This window comes from Bactrocera neohumeralis, chromosome 6, assembly GCF_024586455.1.
Source record: "Bactrocera neohumeralis isolate Rockhampton chromosome 6, APGP_CSIRO_Bneo_wtdbg2-racon-allhic-juicebox.fasta_v2, whole genome shotgun sequence".
Classification (NCBI taxonomy): domain Eukaryota; kingdom Metazoa; phylum Arthropoda; class Insecta; order Diptera; family Tephritidae; genus Bactrocera; species Bactrocera neohumeralis.
In genome coordinates, this window is record NC_065923.1 from 36,093,366 (window position 1) to 36,113,137 (window position 19,772).

The 19,772-nt window shown below is 35.1% G+C and overlaps 1 long non-coding RNA gene across 1 annotated transcript; it reads left to right on the top strand.

Moving 5' to 3' along the window:
* The first annotated feature begins 1,649 nt into the window (after window positions 1-1,649).
* LOC126763027 (uncharacterized) lies at window positions 1,650-19,181 on the top strand. Its single transcript, XR_007667547.1, has 3 exons — window positions 1,650-1,840; window positions 18,667-18,773; window positions 18,835-19,181. It is a non-coding gene; the product is annotated as an uncharacterized LOC126763027 (long non-coding RNA).
* The last annotated feature ends 591 nt before the right edge of the window (window positions 19,182-19,772 follow it).

Sequence of the window (19,772 nt, forward strand, 5' to 3'; positions counted from 1 at the left end):
AGTGTTCGCAGCAACTCGGACTGGCATATAGAACAATTTGGTGCATTTTTCGTCAAAATCCTAGTTGAAAGTGTACAAAATACAGCTTGTGCAAGAACTGAAGCTGCTCGACCTTCTCAAGTGACATCGCTTCGCCCTTTGTTTCCAAGAAGATCAGACGTTTTCAAACTTTGTTCAGCGATGAGGCCCTTTCTGGCTCAATGGGTATGTAAACACCCAAAATTGTTGCATTTGAGAAAAAGAGCCATAAAATCTTCAAGAGCTGCAATACCATCCAGAAAAAACAACGGTTTGGTGTGGTTTGTGTGACCGTGGAATCATCGGTCCATATTTCCTCATAAATTCTACCAGAGAGCACGTAACCGTCAATGGCGATCGTTGTCGCGCAATCATAACCGAACATTTGATGCGACATTTGGTTTCAACAATACTGCGCCATTTCTCACGCATCGCATCAACTAATAGATTTATTGAGTTAACACCTTGTTGAGGAGATAATTTAACCTTTTGGGCCGGTCGATTGGCCACCAAGATTGCTTGATATCACACCGTTAGACTTTTTCCTATGGGGATATGAAAAGTTTAAAGTCCATGGTTGCATTCCCTTTTCGATTCAGACCCGGGAGCAAAACATCATGTGTGTCATTCGCCAGTTAGCAGTCGAAATGCTCGATGGAGTCATCGAAAATTGGACTCAGCGAATGGACTACCTGATACGTAGCCATGGTCTTCAATTATAAATGCCAAAGAATGTTCTTTCGAATAGTAATAAACATTACCCATTTGGTTTATAGGTTCTGTGTTCTTTCTTTATAAAAGTAGGGAACATTGAAATGAATATTGAAATATATTTACATCTTAATTTCGGATGAGTTTTTATGAGGTAAGTATGATTAAGAGTTTTAAATAAATAAACAATTAAATAACTCTTTGTTTTAACGTTTTAGCTTTCATCGATTATGAACAACCTTAGTGTGAGTATGGACATTCGTACTCCCCATAATTAGAATAATTAAGTAGTGTATGGAATCATGAATGAAATTTCAAAATAGCTAAATGCTGTTCAGAAAGAGAGCAAAGAGAGAGTAGAAATTGACTCAATGAAAATTTTGCTTACCATGAGAATCCACTTAAACACAAAACAAACAAATTGTGGCAACACAAAAATGACGTCCTAGTAAAAAGGCGCTGTGTTATAAAATGTTAGGGCATTCATTATATACTCACGTATAGTGACCGATATATCCATGACAACAGCATAAACTTTGTTACCAACAATAAAACATTATAAGGAAATAAATCTTAGTAGTGATTGTCCATCAATATATGAGTAAGAGCTAAGCTAGCAGAACTGTGAAACTTAAATCAACCTTAAGAATTCACCTTTAACGCGCAGAGTTTTGCAATACAAATCACAATAAAAACTAAAGAAAATACACAAACGTGTCCGGTATTTATTTTGATTCACAAACATCTTTTAGTGGAAAGCGATTTGTTTGTTCGAAAACCTCTCATACTTGCTCTCACCACTGAAAGCCACATGGCGGTTGCGCTGTGCTCCAAAAATGGGAGAGCACACATTTGTAGCTAAATGCCGGCTGTTAAGTAATTTCGAATTTGTTTTTGGCATCAGTTGGTTTCCAAACATCGAATGCAATGGTTCGTTTGCGAAATTGGACGAAAATTTGTATTCGAATATATAAAAACGGAGCAAAATGTAAAAACGAAAAAGCGCCAACAAACTGATGCCAGAGATGTGCGAGTAGAAGTAGTAGCGAAAGGCCACCAAGAAATTAATTTTATTTGGGTGACTCGTGGTTTTACAATGCTCTGACATTTGGTAAGTCAAAAGGGTAAAAACCAAACGAAATTGAGAAATGTGGTAGACCGCGGTGAGAAGGCCGTTAGTGTTGGTTGTAATCAGGTATTATTCAAATTCACGTGAAATGAGGAAAGCCCGAGCTGGACAGTTCATGGCAATTTGAGCGCTACACTTTGGTGTTGTGTTTGTTTTAGAATTAATTTGTGTGGTTTTGACATCGTCGCTGATGTGAATGAAGAACATGTGATCGGGACGGTAAATAGATTATGGAAGTTTGTTCTCAAGTTAACTAGGGCATATTAAAATATACCATAGCATTTATGATTTTTTTTAAAGAAATTTAAGTGATAACATTGGTTAACAAAATTTTTAACTTTTTTTGTTACATGAAAACTCATATAAAATTTTGAATTTGCTCAGGCCACTATACAATAGCAAGTAAATAAAAAAAACTGACTCATCAGGTTTTCTTGATACCACGAAACATATATTTCCTCAAAAGTACAAACATCAGCTTTTTATAAGTTTTGTGAATATCTGGCTTCTGGCAGGACATTTTTAAGTCTCCTACAAAAATCTGCTGGCATTATTGCGCTCCATATCTCTTGATAGCGTTCCTCCATTCTGGAAATATCCTGATGGAATCTTTTTCCTCGTTCGTCACTCCCAACACCCAAAATATCCGGAAAGAAATACAGACCAGAGTCCAGTGGAGGTATTTTTAAGGACATACTATTACATTCTTAAATTTTATGTGTTATTATAAATTCAATTATTAAGCCCTTGTAACTTTTCGATTTATGGCATTTTAGACATTTCTCGCATTTTCAGGCGAGATTTTCATTATAATTAAGTTTTTTTTCAATGCTCTTATCCTTTATCAAATTCTCTTTAATTTTTGCCTTGCCAGGTTTGGGCAATTTCTCTTTCTATACAAACCAATTTGGAAACTTTGTCACTGGCGATTTAGTATCATGTCAGATGGGTCTGTTGGCCGAAGACAAGCTTGAATATAGCGTCGTGTGTTTGGACTTGACTATGATGGCTTTTCTTTAAGTCAAACGAAAATAACAATTGCTTACATGATCCTTTGGTTCATTAGTATAGCAAACGGCAAAAGTCTGAGTTCTTGTGCAGCCCTAATAGCAATGCCAACAACAATGCCAAATTTCTTGAAGATAACTCGTTAAATGAGAAAGTTTCCGTCCAAAATACATGTTTCCGATCGCCTAGCTTATATGATTCCTATGATTCCTATGCGATGGGTGCAACCGAACATATTATACTTAAATACCTTAAACGTCAACCAGAGGATCGATGTTATCTTGTGTTGAATATACTACATACCAGGAGTATGCCACATACTAATAAAATTTTCCCTGAGGTTTCTACCTCACAAAGTAAGGTCACCCGGATGTTATACCATGTTTTTATATGGGGGCTACGGTCAAGTTTTTGCCCAATTTTATTCCAGTATATGTATACCATTGTCAGGCAAAGGTTATGTCTTAATTTCAATTATATGTCTCACACATTGACCGACATTTGTATTAAAAAGTCAACTATAGGTACAGGGGACCAAATATTTGGTACCTAACAGAAGGAAAATTTTTGGATTTGAACAATATATGGTCATAAGGTAAACCGAGGTAGTTTTCGAGATATCGATCTGAAATTGGAGACACGTATTTATCTCACCAAGGAAGATTTATCACATATCATCAATGAAAATTCTATAAAGCCTTACTTAAAAAGCCGAATATCTCGAGAATTATTAATGATAGCGATTTTGACCTCTGACCTTTTTGGTAGCAAATAAAATTTCCTACAAGTTTTTCATGTACATTTTTTATATAGCTCTTGTCATTTATGAGATATATACAAAAAACTGTAAATTTCGTGGAAAAATCAGGGTTAGAGCACCGTACTACCTCGCAGGTGAGAGTTTCGACTTTGTCGCAATGGGAACTTTTGTAGAGTGTTCAATTCTGAGGAATATGTCTCTAAAGTCAAAGCGATTCCATAAAATAACTCTGTGCTATAGAAATTTAAAGATGAAAAATCACGATTGTCGTGTATTTTCAATGAAACATTTTTAGATGCCTTGGTCCAGTCCTTAATGTTAATATTAAGGGCTCAAATTTTCAAAGAATTTTTTTAGGTTATTTACAAGGAATATTCATGATGTGACTGAAAAAATTGAATAGTTCAAAAAAAAAAAAAAACACCTTAAGCTGCCATACAAACTGACTGTTGAAAATCAAGTAAAATATCTTTGTATACTCTTTTATGCAATGATAATAAATAATAAAAAATACACTTGTGAAAGGTGCAATTGAAATTCACCATTTTTTCATGTTTCTCTTTCACATCACTTTCTCATCGCCCACACTATCGTGATTTGCTCAAGGGCCGCACCATATTGTTTCGCAGAGGCAGCAAATTGCTTTCCATGGATGTGCTGACGCTGTCCTTTCGAAAATTCTTATGTACATAAGCAAAGCAAGTGCAGCTGAGACCATAAAATGTGCCATGCTTTTATAAAAGGGAAAATATTTGTTCATTTGAGCAACCGATAAATAATTTCGATAGCGTGTTTACTTCCTCATTAAATGCTGAAAGTCAATATGTATAAATATAATATGTAATCAAACATGTTGTTTAAACATTTGTATAGTATGTTATAAAATTTCCCATAAGAGAGGGACTGTCACTCCTACATTTTTCGAAATGGGCGATTAGCGTTCTAACAGATTAGACTAGACATTTTTCGCATGATTCTAAGCTATCACAATTACAACTATAAATATATGTAGTTTTGAAGAGCACCGTTATAAGTGAGGTGAGAGTAGATTTTTCAGAATTCGACTTATTTTTTTTCACAGTTCACGGTCATATCATTAAACAAATGTCGTTAGAAATATTAAATGTTACTTCCGAGATGGATGCCTATTTCCCATATAAAACAATTCAAATTTCCACTTTTTCCCTATAAAAATCAAGCACGAGAGAATATATTGGAATGAAATTTCGAACCTTTACATTATGCTATCTCAAGTCCAAAATTATTCATACTCGGATTATAACTATAACGCTCCCAGATACCGAATATGTGGGCTTTGGTGGCTATAGCTTACTTTGTGCGAAACATAATTGGCCAATCTGTAAGAAATATTGTTGAAATACACAAGGAATATTTTTCTGATAATAATGCACCCTCGTTAAAAAATGCATAAAATCAGTGTCAATGCTATTACTATAGCTTTTTATTTATGTAATGCTATCAACTTTTTTAATAAAAAACGCATAAAATTTGCAAAATCAACTTCATTTATCAAATGCCTAAGGCAGATTCCATTGCATGACATGCTACAGAAGATAAAGAGCGCCTTTAGTTTACCTATAAATATTTAAATTAAATGCCGGCATTTGTGTGATCATGACTTGGGGGCCCCCGATCCATAAAAACGGCCGTTATTGCTTAAAACACATGTTGAACAAAGACTTTGATTCGCTAAAAGATATTTTAATTGGTCTTCGACTAAATGGTGTAACGTTTTATGGTCGGACGGACAAAAAATTGTCTAAAGGCGTTAAATCGCATGATCTTGGTGGCCAAACGCATCCCGAAAAATGCACTGTTTGGTGTGGTTTGTACGCTGGTGGAATCATTGGACCGTATTTTTTCAAAGATGCTGTTGGACGCAACGTTACGGTGAATGGCGACGTTATCGTTCGATGCTAATTTTTTGTTGCCAAAAATGGAAGAACTGAACTTGGTTGACATGTGGTTTCAACAAGATGGCGCTACATGCCACACAGCTCGCGATTCTATGGCTATTTTGAGGGAAAACTTCGGAGAACAATTCATCTCAAGAAATGGACAAGTAAGTTGGCCACCAAGATCATGCGATTTAACGCCTTTAAAAATTTTTTGTGGGGCTACGTCAAGTCAAAAAGAGAGTAGCCCAATGTAAGTCCAGCAACTATTCCAGCAACTATAAGATGCATTTCCGAAGAAATTCGGGCTGTTCCGGCCGAAATGCTCGAAAAAGTTGCCCAAAATTGGACTTTCCGAATGCACCACCCAAGACGCAGCCGCGGTCAACATTTAAATGAAATTATCTTCAAAAAGTAAATGTCATGAACCAATCCAACGTTAGAAATAAAGAAAATGAGATTTGTCGAAATTTTATGGTTTTTTTTTTCATAAAATTTATCAAGCTCTTAAAAAATCACCCGAAGATTATATATTTTTGTGATATTTTTAAATTACTGTTGATTTTATATCATATGTATCGATAAATCTTGGAGATTTTTTAATGAACTTCATAGAATATGTTTTTTTAATACAGTATAATCTCGATAATCCGTACAATTGACCACCATGCATAGTCCAAAATATCAAAATGTCCGGATTATCTAAATGTATAAAAAAAAACTCGGGAAAAGAACTACTAAATAAAAATATATATTTTTTAATTTCAGTCCTTAGGTTCACAAGTTTCAAAATATCTCTAATGGGGAACTCTTGCTGTTACGCGTATTTAGTACAAGTGCTATATATACATATGTATCTTGAGATAATTAATTATTAATTCCATCATGAAAATACACATCCGGGGATATTATAACTAATAGATAAGTTATTTTCGATGAGTTATTGGGACGCAATATAACAAGAGGTAAGTATATCGTTAACTGATTCCCTTTCTCCTCATACAGAATTTTGTTGAAGCATTTAGTTAAATGGGGCTAAAAGAAATATTCACACGATACAAACCATTTTTGATATACAGAGTTACTATTATTAGGAAAGGATGACTCTGAATTTTAATTATATATCTCACATATCGATCGATATTTAAAAGTAAGCGGTGCCAGACTGTCATCTAATTTTAACCCCTTAAAGCTTTCTCATACTTAATCTGCTTAGAGTTAACAGTTCACTGTGGTCAACTCTGGCTTTTCATAACGCCACAAGTGTTTATTTCTGATCACCGCTTAGTGAGCTCGTGAGAGGCTCATAAGTCCAGGGCCCATATTACATAGGGGAACATCTGCTCGTCCCGGATGGACTTCGGGTAAACGTGCTCTTCTTACAAGCTCATCGGCTTTGTAGGTTCCACAAGTATAAAATGGAAGTAGCTTGACGCGACAGCTAGAGAGGCCACGCAGGCCTTGACTAGTTTCACACTCACAGCCAGCGACATCAAGATACTCGTATGTATAGCTGCTCTGCTATCGAAATGGATATACTATATGTATACCTCCGTAAAAGAAGTCGCACTTCGGAGAAGTACATCCGCTAAATTGCCATGATTGCTTGAAAAATAAATTCATTACTTTGTTTAAATAAAAAATTAAATAAAGTCAATAAAAGCCAACATTTAAATAATTTATTGTTTGTTGTAGTTTTTGAATTCAATTTGTCAGCCAAATAAACACCCCAGAATTTACATAAATAAATAGTCCGTGTTGATGTATACTTATGTACAGATGTAAATATATAGCAGTGAAAGCCATTAAGAAGAATTTGAATTTATTTTTATTGCCCATCAGTTTTAACAAGAGCAATTTATGGAAATTTATTAAATAGATTTTTCAACGAACTGACACATTAAAGGTGAATGATGGCTGCATTTGGGCGACAAGTTTGACCATAAAATGCGGCTTCTGCCAAATGTTTGTAGAAAGGTCTTAAATTAGAATAGTGGGTCGAAATGTTCGTATTAAATTAAATTAACAGAGAGAGCGCTGAGAGTGTGTTATAAGAAACTACATTGTACCGATTTAAATTTACGAAAATAAAAATTTATTCATTGAGAGCTTGCTGGAATACCAGATGGGTGTTTAGATGAATCGGTAGTCGCCGATATTATTTGAAAGTCCATTCTGAATATTCATGACTATTTAATGGAAATAATCAGAAATTTAAACCGTGCGTATCAGATGAAAGATTGCTCATTAAATGCAGATGTCTTCGACCCTAGCCTGCTCTTGAAGGCAATTGAACCTTTAACCTTGGATTGAAGGGTTCTTTATGATCGCGCATTATCTGAGCATATGTACAGATGCGTCAGTTTGCACATCACATCACAGCTTAGCAATCCGGGGAGGAAACATAGAAACAGAGGTTGGGACGTTTCTTAATAAAGTTCTGGTCTCCTATGTTAATTTCTAACGCAATTAATGACTATTTCGAAGGCTTCAGCTCTGCATGCAAACGGAAAGTCCCTGCCCATTAAAAGCGCTAAAGATCACAAGGAAATATTTCGGGTGGATAAGAAGGACAAGAGTCTATATACAATTTTACAATAAAAAAGCTCTGGGAAAAACTAACACGTATGTAAATATTCAAGCGACTACTTCCAAAGAACCTCATCTTTATACTAAGTTTAGAATTGCAAACTGGGCAACACTCCCCCTTTGCGGTATGGTTTTCTCTTCAACAACCTGCTAGACAAACTTAAGGGGGTATTCTGGTCCAGACGCATGAATTTGAGGCATTTTTTTAAACTAAGATAAAAAAAAATGAAAAACATTTTTACTATCAAATTTTTTATATGTTTTTTATTGACATTTTAGTAATATAAAAAAAAAATTGCAAGAAAAAAAAAAAACAAAAATTCGTCGAGATACGGGCCGGTGCAGTGGGTGCTTAAAAAAAAACGGTGCGTCCTGGTTAACGAGATTTGAACACTTGTAGAGATCTAAAACACAAAAAACAAGAAGATTCTTCATTAGTAAGGATGTCGTTATCGGGTTCACCATTTTCAAAAAAATAAAATAAAATAACAAAATGGTGTCGACTTTTTTACCCGATTTTTGCGACCTTATCGAATTTTTTAAAAATACTTCAAATCAAAATTTTTCGAAATCCAAGGCAGAAACGATAGAGCATTGTATAGAGAAGATATGTACCAAATTTCAAAAGAATCAGTTCAGTAGAACTTGAGATATCATGTCCACCACTTCAAAAAAAGTAGTTTCGAGAAAAACGCGTTTAAAGTTTAGGAGACAATTCTTGTGAAGACAGACGCCACGTCACAAAACCGGCTGTATCTCCGGAAATAAGTCGAATTTTGAACATTGAACATTGAAAAACTTTCTAAGTCGCATTTGTGAGATAACGGGTAACTCAATGGTGTAACAAACTAGGAGACTGTAAGTGGTCTTGACATAAATTCAAGTAAAAGTTTACTGGTTTTACTAGTGTAGAAATAAAATATCGAACTTATACACCAATGCCTCAAGAAGAGGGCAGTGAGTTTCGTTACGAATGAGTGCAGGCTTGGAAAAGATGTTGGTGCAAGTAACCACTGTTGAAGACTATCCATCAAAAAAATTTTCATATTCTTCACTATTGTAGCGAATTTCAAGTCGTCACTCATATCTTGGCTGGAGTACCTAACCTCACTATATGAGTGTCACAAGAGGGTATTTGGTGACACCGGCGCTTAGCCTACCGTTACTTGTTTCATTTCGTGTGGTTAGCAATAACAATGCTAATGAAAAAGAGATAAGCCTATGATATAAAGAGATTGAATGGTGTCGGGTACATGCAACACTTGCTTGTATATTAATCAAAACACTGCAACACTGTGAGGCAATATAACTTTTATCTTCCTTGATTAAGCGGTTTTTAATAACGCAGCAAACAGCGATCGAAACTGTTTTCCCCATTGTTTCCCCCCTTGCCTTTGTGCTGGTGGTTGTGTGTGTGTTTGTGTATGTGCTTGGGGCGAGGTCTGCGACTGAAATGCAAACGTTTTATGATTAGCCGGCAGCCCTTTATTCCAATCCACATCGAATTGCCTCAAACATGGCAACGCAGGTGGTGTCCTCCGGAAATGAGTTGCCGTTTCAATATTGACATACAAGCTGTCATATTAAATTGGGCATTTTAGTGTAATTAATGCCCTACAGAGTGTTCACGTGATATTCCCGTGTAAATTTGCATGTTTATTATGTTGAATATTGAAGTTTGTTTGCATGTGTTGTGACAATATTCATTTCCTCCGCTTTCAATTGGAGATTAGGTCAGCGGTCACTTTGTGGTATAAAAATGGGCTCTTGTACTAAAGTATATAATTAAATAGTAAACGCACCTGAAATGTTAATCGTCGTTGGGGGATTGGAATGCGAATGAAAGCGGATCAATAAAGTGCGAATCAACTTCCTTCCCTTCAAATTAAAGTTAACTATTTCAGTAGTTATATTGCAGCTTAGAAAAGTGTTGAGCTATTTTTATCGGAAAATGATTTTCTCTGAGTTTAATAAAATATCTTAAGACTCAAATAGCCACTATGCAAAGTCTTATTGCAAAAAAAAAGTATATTAAGTAAAGTTAAGAAATCATATCGAATTTAAGAATGTCACGCATAAAATTTAAGTAGTTTCTGACATATAGGATTTCATCTAAAAACGCCCTAAGGCTCAATACTGAGCCTAATATTAAGGAACCTTATATATGGCGGCAAACAACAGACGTGAAACTAATAGCATATGCGGACGGTCTCATAGTGCAAGCAGTGGCTAAACAATTAGTCGACCTAAGAAATAAATGCAATGACGATTATGTCAGCTATCAGCGCATAAAATAATATCGGCAAAGACAGAGGAGAGGAACAAGAGCACCAAAATGTGGCAGCTGCGGTGGTATTCCTCATCCAAAGGGCATTAGACTCAAAGACTTATACCGGACCTCCACTCGTGGATAGACAGAGGACATGGGAACCTGTATTTTCATCAGACCAGACAGTGGGATAGTCGACAGTTGGGAGTAGGTTAGAGTTTGCGGATTAAAGTTCCGTACTCCGGCTTTCGATACTTCCAATACTTCCCCCTACTATAACATTTATTCGGCTGCACCGAAGCTAATATACCCTTCACAGGTGCTTTCTTTTAGTAACTATGTGTTCAGTTTATATGGAAGCTATATGCTATAGTAATCCGATCTGAACAATTTTTTCGGAGATTATATTATTACCTTAAGCAGTAATCCATGTCAAATTTCGTGAAGATACCACGTCAAATGCGAAAGTTTTCCATACAAGCCCTTGATTCCGATCGTTCGGTTTGTATGGCAACTATATGCTATAGTAACCGATCTGAACAATTTCTTTGGAGATTACATTGTTGAATTAGAAAATATTCTGCATACCAAATTTCGTGAATATATCTTGTCAAATGCAAAAGTTTTCCATACAAGAATTTTTTCCGATTGTTCAGTTTGTATGGCAGCTATATGTTATAGTGGTCCGATATCGGCAGTTCCGACAAATGAGCAGCTTCTTCAAGAGAAAATGAAATTTGCAAAATTTCAAAACGATATCTTAAAAACTGAGGGACTAGTTCGCCAGACGGACGGACAGATGATTTATATATATACTTTATAGGGTCTCCGACACTTCCTTCTGGGTGTTACAAACTTCATGGCAAACTTAATATACCCTTTCAGGGTACAAAAACAATGCTAAGCGACTGTTTCTGAACAGTTGTTTGTTTAAGTAGATTAGGACTATGCTTAGATATTATGAATGTTAAACTGACAAATTTATTTATAAAAGTTAAGCTTGATATAACATTCTGCAAGATAATGAATTATCTTCTTAAATACATACATATGTACACAAAATAGCTTTGCATAAAAGCAGTCAACGCGCAGTTCTCGCGAGTGCATAAAATTGATGTACTCACGTATGTAGGTGAACTGCTGAGATATTCATGTACATATGTCCGATTTTGCTTCCTGTTAAATTATTGATTGCACACACTCTGACCCGTAGGCCGGTGTATAAAGCTTAAAAATATGCTCATAAATAAGTAAACCGTTAAAAGTCAGAAAGCCACAACTACTCAAGCAGAATAAAAAAGTTGTTTGCTTCAGTAACAGCCCTGCATGAAAGCAATTGTGTCTTTCGTGATTACACATTTTTCTACTCTTCATACATATGGCTAGAGAGTATAGTTGCTTTGTTCACCTAACGATTGTATGCATCATTTAAAAATAATTGTGATAGACATAGGTATATATATATGTATATATAAATGATCAGGATGACGAGACGAGTTGAAATCCGGGTGACTGTCTGTACAGCCATCTGCGCAAGTTGTAACTTCAGTAAAAATTGAGATATCTTAATGAAATTTTTAATACACGCTCCTTTGAAGAAAAGTAAGGCGGAGCCCTTTGTGATCAAAAATTGTCCAATTCCAATAAAAACTACTCAAGCCCCTAGGTAGCGAATATTTGGACCCCATTACCTATAGTTAGCTCTCTATCCAAAGTATCGGTCATTATGTGATAGATATAATTGAAATTAAGGGATAATCCTTCTCTTATAATGGTATGCTTGTATATCAAAAATGGGTTGAATCAAATCAATACTTCCCGTAACCCCGACATACCTAATATAAAAAATTTCGAACTTCCGGGTAACTTTGTACTGCATAGTTATCCCAATGAAATTACAAGGGTGTGTTTTATTGATAAGAGTGTACGAGTATTCTTGTGCTTCAAGTAGATAAATTTGAGCGAAAACATGGACTAGCCCCTAGATAACTAATATCAGGATTCTCGAACATCCGGCTGATTTTACTCAATATGATTGGTTTTATACCTTAAAATTTTTCCGTAGCTTTGATTTTTGCAGGTTGCAAGAGTATAAAATGTTCGGTTGCACCCGCACTTAGTTCTTCCTTATTTGTTTAATTTAGAAATTATTCGGTTTGTTTGTCGGATACCAAATTGCTTACAAACCACAAAACCATTTCTCTTTGGTATGGATATTATAAACACATATACCTGTGTTTGCTTCAAAGTTTAATTTAGTTAGTTGCCAAAATTGAAATTGTATGACAACATTAAAATTCTCATTACGAATTTCGCTTGTTTGTGAGTGTATCAAATGTAATATATTAAATATATTAATTTTGTTGTTAAACCAGTAGAGCCGTTACTAAGTGGGTGAAATGCGTGACCTCCATCCAATGCTTATTGAATTTCAAAGCTTATTTTTTGTCAGCATGGCGCAATTAAATATCTGTTCCATACCGATGCGGACCACAGACTCCTCATAATATACCATCTTACTACCGGATAAGAATGGTTGAATTAATGAATTTGGGGGCTGCTCGGCAGAGAAATACATTAGTTCGTGACGTCATGAACGAAAGGAGGAAAGGGAGAAGGATTTTAAATGAATTTAATTGTGAATTACACGATTGACAATGATCCATTCGCTCTCATGATTTTTACGGTTTTTATGGTTTTATTGCAAATCGATCAAAGCTATTGAAATATTTCCGACAACTTTGACAACAGGCGTTTCAGATGTTCAACTCTTTATACATACATATATATGTCACAATATAAGGTTTAGCGTCATACGTTAACATTCATATGTACAAGTAATTCGGGAAGGCACTTTATTGTTCTCCTGTGTCAAGCACATAAAACATTAGGTCTGGATTTTGTACCCTAAAGAGGGTATATAAAGTTTGCAACGAAGTTTGTAACATTTTCTTTTGCCTAGCCGTGTCCGTGTGTATACGAGCCAATTTCTCAATTGCTGAAATATCGGTCTGAAATTTCGCACACGTCCTTTACTTACTAAGAAGCTGCTCATTTTTCAGGATCGCTAATATCGGACCCCTATAGCATACAGCTGCCATACAAAGTGAACGATAGGAATTAAGCGTTTCTATAGAAAATTTTTAATTTGACGAGATATCTAAATAAATGTGGCAGGCTTTATGGCACAAGTCAGTAGTGCAATCGCCGAAGAAATTGTTAAGATCGAATCGATTAAAAGTTCTTGCTAAGAATATCTTGCACTTTTGAAGGGAATTCTAGATTCGGTGCAACCGATGTTAATGTGTTTCTTGTTTCCAATAGATTTTTATTGAAATGATTCCAGACAACCAGATCATAAATCTTTGTGGTAAACCAGAGTTGCAAAAGACTGCAGTTCGATTATCAGCGATTTTGTTAAGTCCCAGGACTCGCAATCGTATGAGAGTACTGTTTTCACGCTGGAGTCAAAAGTTTGGTGCTGACTGAGATTGTTTTATAGGAAGAAATGATGTTTAGCATACGCACCTCGCGCTTTGTTTATGTAACTAACAATGTCCTCAGCAAACTTTTTAGGGTTGGTAATTATGATTCAGCAGAATTCTAATTTGCACGATATTTTTTGTTGCTAAAGATAGATTCAGTTATACAAGTACCTACGTAAATTTTTAGGAAAATCCCGTCAGCACACCCGCCAAGCTTAGTTAGATTATTCTGAAAATCTTTTTTTATACCCTGAACAGGGTATATCAAGTTTGCCACGAAGTTTGTAACACCCAGAAGGAAGCCTCGGAGACCCTATAAAGTATATATATAAATGATTAGTATGTCGAGCTGAGTCGATTTAGCCTTGTCCGTCTGTCTGTCTGTCCGTCCGTCTGTCTGTATATATACGAACTAGTCCCTCAGTTTTTAAGATATCCTTTTGAAATTTTGCAAACGTCATTTTCTCTTCAAGAAGCTGCTCATTTGTCGGAACGGCCGATATCGGACCACTATAACATATAGCTGCCATACAAACTGAACGATCGGAATCAAGTTCTTGTATGAAAAACTTTCACATTTGCCAATGTATCTTCACCAAATTTGGTATAGATTATTTTCTAAGAGTTATTGTTTGTAAAAATAATGTAATATCTTGAAGAAATCTTCACCAAATTTGTAGTTATTGTTTGTAAAAATAATGTAATATCTGAAGAAATTGTTAAGATCGGCTTACTATAGCATATAGCTGCCATACAAACTGAATGATCGGAATCAAATGCTGGTATGGAAAACTTTTGCATTTGACAAGATATATTTACGAAATTTGGTATAAATTATTTTCTAAGGCACCAATGTAATCTGTGAAGGGTATATTAGCTTCGGTGCAGCCGAAGTTAACTTTTCTTGTTTTTTTACTGTCAGGAGTGCAATATCATCCTTTTTATGACAGTTTTTGAATAAATTAAGTCTGATTGAAGTTTACTGTCCAAGACTTTGCTTTCAAAACCAACATAGAAGGCTTTGATGATGTTTTTGATCTCTTCTTAATTTAAAAATGTGGCGTAAAGGTCTACAAAATAGATGTGGATATTCGCTTGATATTCGGTGATTAACTCCAGTATAACGCCGATTGCGATTGTATGATCGGTACACGATCTGTTTGTGCAAAAGCCTACTTGTTGATCCTCAACGAATCTTCAAGATCGGTCTGATCTTTGGTGAGAATTTTCCATGGAAGGCTGACCAATATGACACCAGTATGCCTGTGAACTATTCGCCCGTATTTGTTCTACGCGTCAAATACGCTTCAAAATAAAATAAAGACAGCGTTAAGAGATTGTAGCTTTAACAGATTCTTCAAGGAATATATCTCCACCTTAGACTTTGCTGGTTCGAATTGTTAAAGAGAACCGTTTGTTTCTTCTATATAAGATGAAGATGATGTTACTGTTTAGGATCCGATGACAGATGTTATTGTTGAAGCTTTGCCATTTCTGGAGTTTAACTCTGTACCCAGAGAGAAGAACTCCAGAAAAAATGTCTGCTGTGGAATAATATCCTAAATTATATGCCCTAAGGCTTAAAGTTATCTTTACTGAGTCGATCTTTAACACATATGGTAATATGAGCATTTATTATTGGTTCATAAAAGATTCAAGGGCAGTTAGGTACTGCTATTATTATTAGTTACTTGAAAATACTTTATGTTACTAATATGCTAGAGTTAATATTACTATATTAGGATAGATATTGCTCAATGAGTAGCTTGACTCTATCAGCCGTCTAGTAGTCAACGCAGTTAATTAAGGCCAATGGTGCATAGCAATGCTAAAATAACAGTTTTATAAATTTTGTAATGATGATTGCAAATCATATTTGTAGCTGCTCTGATGCTTGATGTGTACTCAAGCGTAAACTAGAATTATTTTCTATGATAACTTGATTAGCCGGCAGCCGTCTGATTACTAATTGATGAGCGAAACGAAATAAATAAAACAAATGAAATGAAAACATTGAACACGTTAACTTCGGTTGCACAGAACTATTATACCTTTCAAGAGTGCATTTTTATAGCATAAAAGAATAGAAAGTGACCAATATATTTGGAAATTGTAGCAATGCTTTCGATGTTAATTTATGCCAAATTTCATGAAGATACCTCTTCAAATAACAAAGTTTTCCATAAAAACACTTGATTCTGATCATTCAGTTGGTATGACAGCTACATATATGATTTAGTTGTCCGATAACAGCGATTCTGACAAATAAGCAGCTTCTTGTTGAGAAAATAAGATTATGAAAGGGTATAAAAATAAAATGAATACTGGAATTGTTTTGGAGGAGGAAAAAAAATTAGTAGGCCTGGAATGGCGGTTCCTTAATACAGCTGATGTCATATCTATTTCGAGTGAATTGTGCACGTGGGGAGATAAAAAAATACTAAGCAACTTGTAGCTCATAAGAGGTTAATTATTTTTTTCCGCGAATTTCTAAATTGAATTAAGAAAGAGCAAAACGTACCCAAAAATAGTATTAATTAGGATTGGAAAAAAGCAAAAAACTGGCTATGAGCTTGTTATAGCTAATTGACGTCTATCCATACTAGTGCTCATTGTCATGACTTTGGCTTAATTTAATTTCGCATTGACGCAACAGAAAAAATGCACATAGCAACACTCATACCACTTTACATATTATTTTTAGCTATGTCGTTTGCATGTTTGCTTTGGGAGTCTTTTGTACTGTATTCATATAGAACGCCATGTCGTATGAGCAACGTAAATGTGTAAATCGCTTGTATGAATGCTCATACATCAAATATTAGGTATTTTAACTGCCTATAAATTTTAAAGGAATTTCCATTAAAAAAAATGATTCAGAAGGTTTTTGTAGAGGGGAAATTTCGCATTAGAATCACATTTCTTCAAAGTTGAACATTCACTTGCTTCTTGCAAAATATCAAAAGAATAGAAGGATAATCCATTGAAAATAAAGAGCTGGTTTAAGTTAGATTATCTCTTTTAACGCAAAAACTAAAACTTCGTTATTCTTTATTAGTATTCACTTTATAGTCAAGCATAGCCGCATTCGTTGACAGTCATTACAAGTCTGCTCCTAAATGCCCGATAATCTTGAAATTTGTGAGGATGTTAATTTTCGTGATCTTAGTAGCATTTTCCATATTTATAAATTCGCTAGAAGTGTCAGCTGACGCTTGAGCCTAGGAGTGGCAACTTTAATAGCATGACTCATTGTTCACATTTTCTATCAACGATAAACTTGTTATGCGTTAACTTATGCATTCAAATTAGTGCTGTGCTTACTTCAGTATCACTTAATATATAAAGACGATGACGACAGTATTTTGTTTATCATCCAAGTCCGTATTTGTGATTGATTTTATGATAGTCCGACATGAGGTTTTACTTCGCACAAATAATAAATCAGATAAAGATGATAAACAAAAGAAATTAAATACAAATCATTTCCAAATTTAAATGTTGTCCGTCCAAGAGAATAGTTTCTGTTATATTACGTTATTATGTACTAGTTTTGAAAATTACACATTTCAGCGAGAAAGGATATTTTGAGTAAATCGTTTCCTGCTTGGTAGCTTTGAGCACACAGGGGCACTGACTTATACAGATTTAGGAATTTGTATCGATGCGGTGACTTCGGTGACTCAATAGTTACGTCTGTTGACTCTTTTTGGCTACATATGTTGTCGGAAAAGGCAACATTTGGTTTTGGTATGAAAATCGAAAGTCCGAAACTAAAACATAGTTATTCATATAAGTAAAGGGTGTCTTAAAATTAATACAAAATTCGAATTAAACACAGGGTGTTCCAAGATTAACGCTAGATTACAACTAAATATGTTGGTGTTCCAAAATTACCGTAAGATTTAAATGCGTCGCCAAAATTATAGCTATAACCTCATGCTTATGTTGGTCTTTCAATTTAGAAGCATTTTTTTTCAACCATTGGATTAAATTCGTACACATTTACGAGCATACATAGGCCTGAATCTACACTGCGCCTACACGAGGCATTACGAGTGGAATGGCAGTTTTATGACACTCTAAATTGTCGCTGCACAAACGACAAAGCTTTTGTTCGGCTGATTCACGCAACTGGCGCCTACTCGATTTAAGCCGTTATTTATACAACTGCTTCCATGTATATTAGAGTCCCTTCACATAGTCAGGCGCGTCCGCATACACATCCTAACACCTATGTAGTTATAAGCAATGTTATCACATGACTGTACGCAAGTGTAAGGTCGGAATTTGATTCATAAATTTCAAACGAATATCCCTATGATATCAGCTCAAGTATGTATGTGTATGGCGGTCATGGGGCACCTTTGTCCTTCAACAAAAAGCAACCGCACGAGCATAATGCGGAAATACCAGCACACAAAGAAACGTCTATTTTTATTCTGTAGCAAAAATCTCTTGTTTATTCTGCTTTTTCATTACTTTTTTAACTGAACTTTGGTAAGCCGCTTCTGGTATAAACTAAGGTGTTTGTAACACATATGTACGTTCTTTAACAACGACTGAGCTTAAGGCATAAATGACCAATAAAATTGCTTAGATTCCGATCCTTTGGTTGCCGTTTTACACCTTAAAGTATTTCCCTGGTTTTGATTCTTGCAAGTTGCAAGAACATAAAATTTTCGGTTGCACCCGAACTTAGCCCTTCCTTACTTCTTTTTATATTAAATTGAACAATTGCAAATAAATAAATTTTGAATTTATTATATTTTTTATTGCAGATCGTGCTCACACAAGCACTAACACGCCATTCCAATTCATCAGCATACTTGTGATATTCAATTAGTTGAAACAATTTGATGCAACATTGTGCACGATTACAACAAAAGTAACGAAAGCAAAGCTGAAGAAATACGTACATAAACTTTTATATTTAAATATTTTTGCAGGGAGATGAAGGCAGTTTAACAGAAATACGGAATTTCACGATTTTTTGGCGGATGGAGAGCTGTAATTTTGTGAAATCTACAAACTTGTGGTTGCGGGATACAATGAAGAGTGCTTGGCTTTTGTAATCATAAATGTAGAACATATTAATCAGTGACGTTATACAAAATGTGCTAATTGCCCACGAATAAATTTTAACAATTAAATTCACTTTGCTGGAGGGGTGTGAATACCACTTTGTGTCTTTTTCTGTTGAAATATTTGGATATAAGTAATAAGAATGTACAACAGTTCGTTAATAGAATTAATGAATGTAAATATTTTGACGTAATTAAAAATAAAAAAGGATAAAGAGAACGTTATTAAACTTTTTGATTTAAAGTAGTAAAAAGTAAACTAAAAATTAAATCCTTTTTTTTTTGTTAATTTCTTTTTATTGTAAAATTTTTATAAATAATTTCAAATGCTCCAAAGAAAAAGCTGTAAGTTTTTTGTTAAAGTATTTATAAACTAATAGATCACGCCATTTTCTATTCCACTTTGGGGGAAGGGACCTCATATAGACGTTAAGAAGTGGACATCGAACTTTTAACATTATTTGTGTTTCGCACACAACCGCTTCGCAGGCAATCAACGGGCATGTGAGCCGCGCTGCACTTTATTTCATGACATTGACTCCCTTTCTTAACGTGACCCAATGACGGCTACATTGCATATTATGCTGCAGCCCAGCGGAACGGTTCGCCGCTCACAATTTGACTTTTTTTAATACTTACGTATTTAAATTCTCTTCTACGATTTAAGGGCATGCACCTGGAATGTCCGGTCCCTTAATTGGGAAGGTGCCGCTGCCCAGCTGGTTGATGTCCTCGTGAAAATAAAGGCTGACATCACCGCCGTCCAAGAAATGCGATGGACGGGACAAGGACAAAGACGAGTA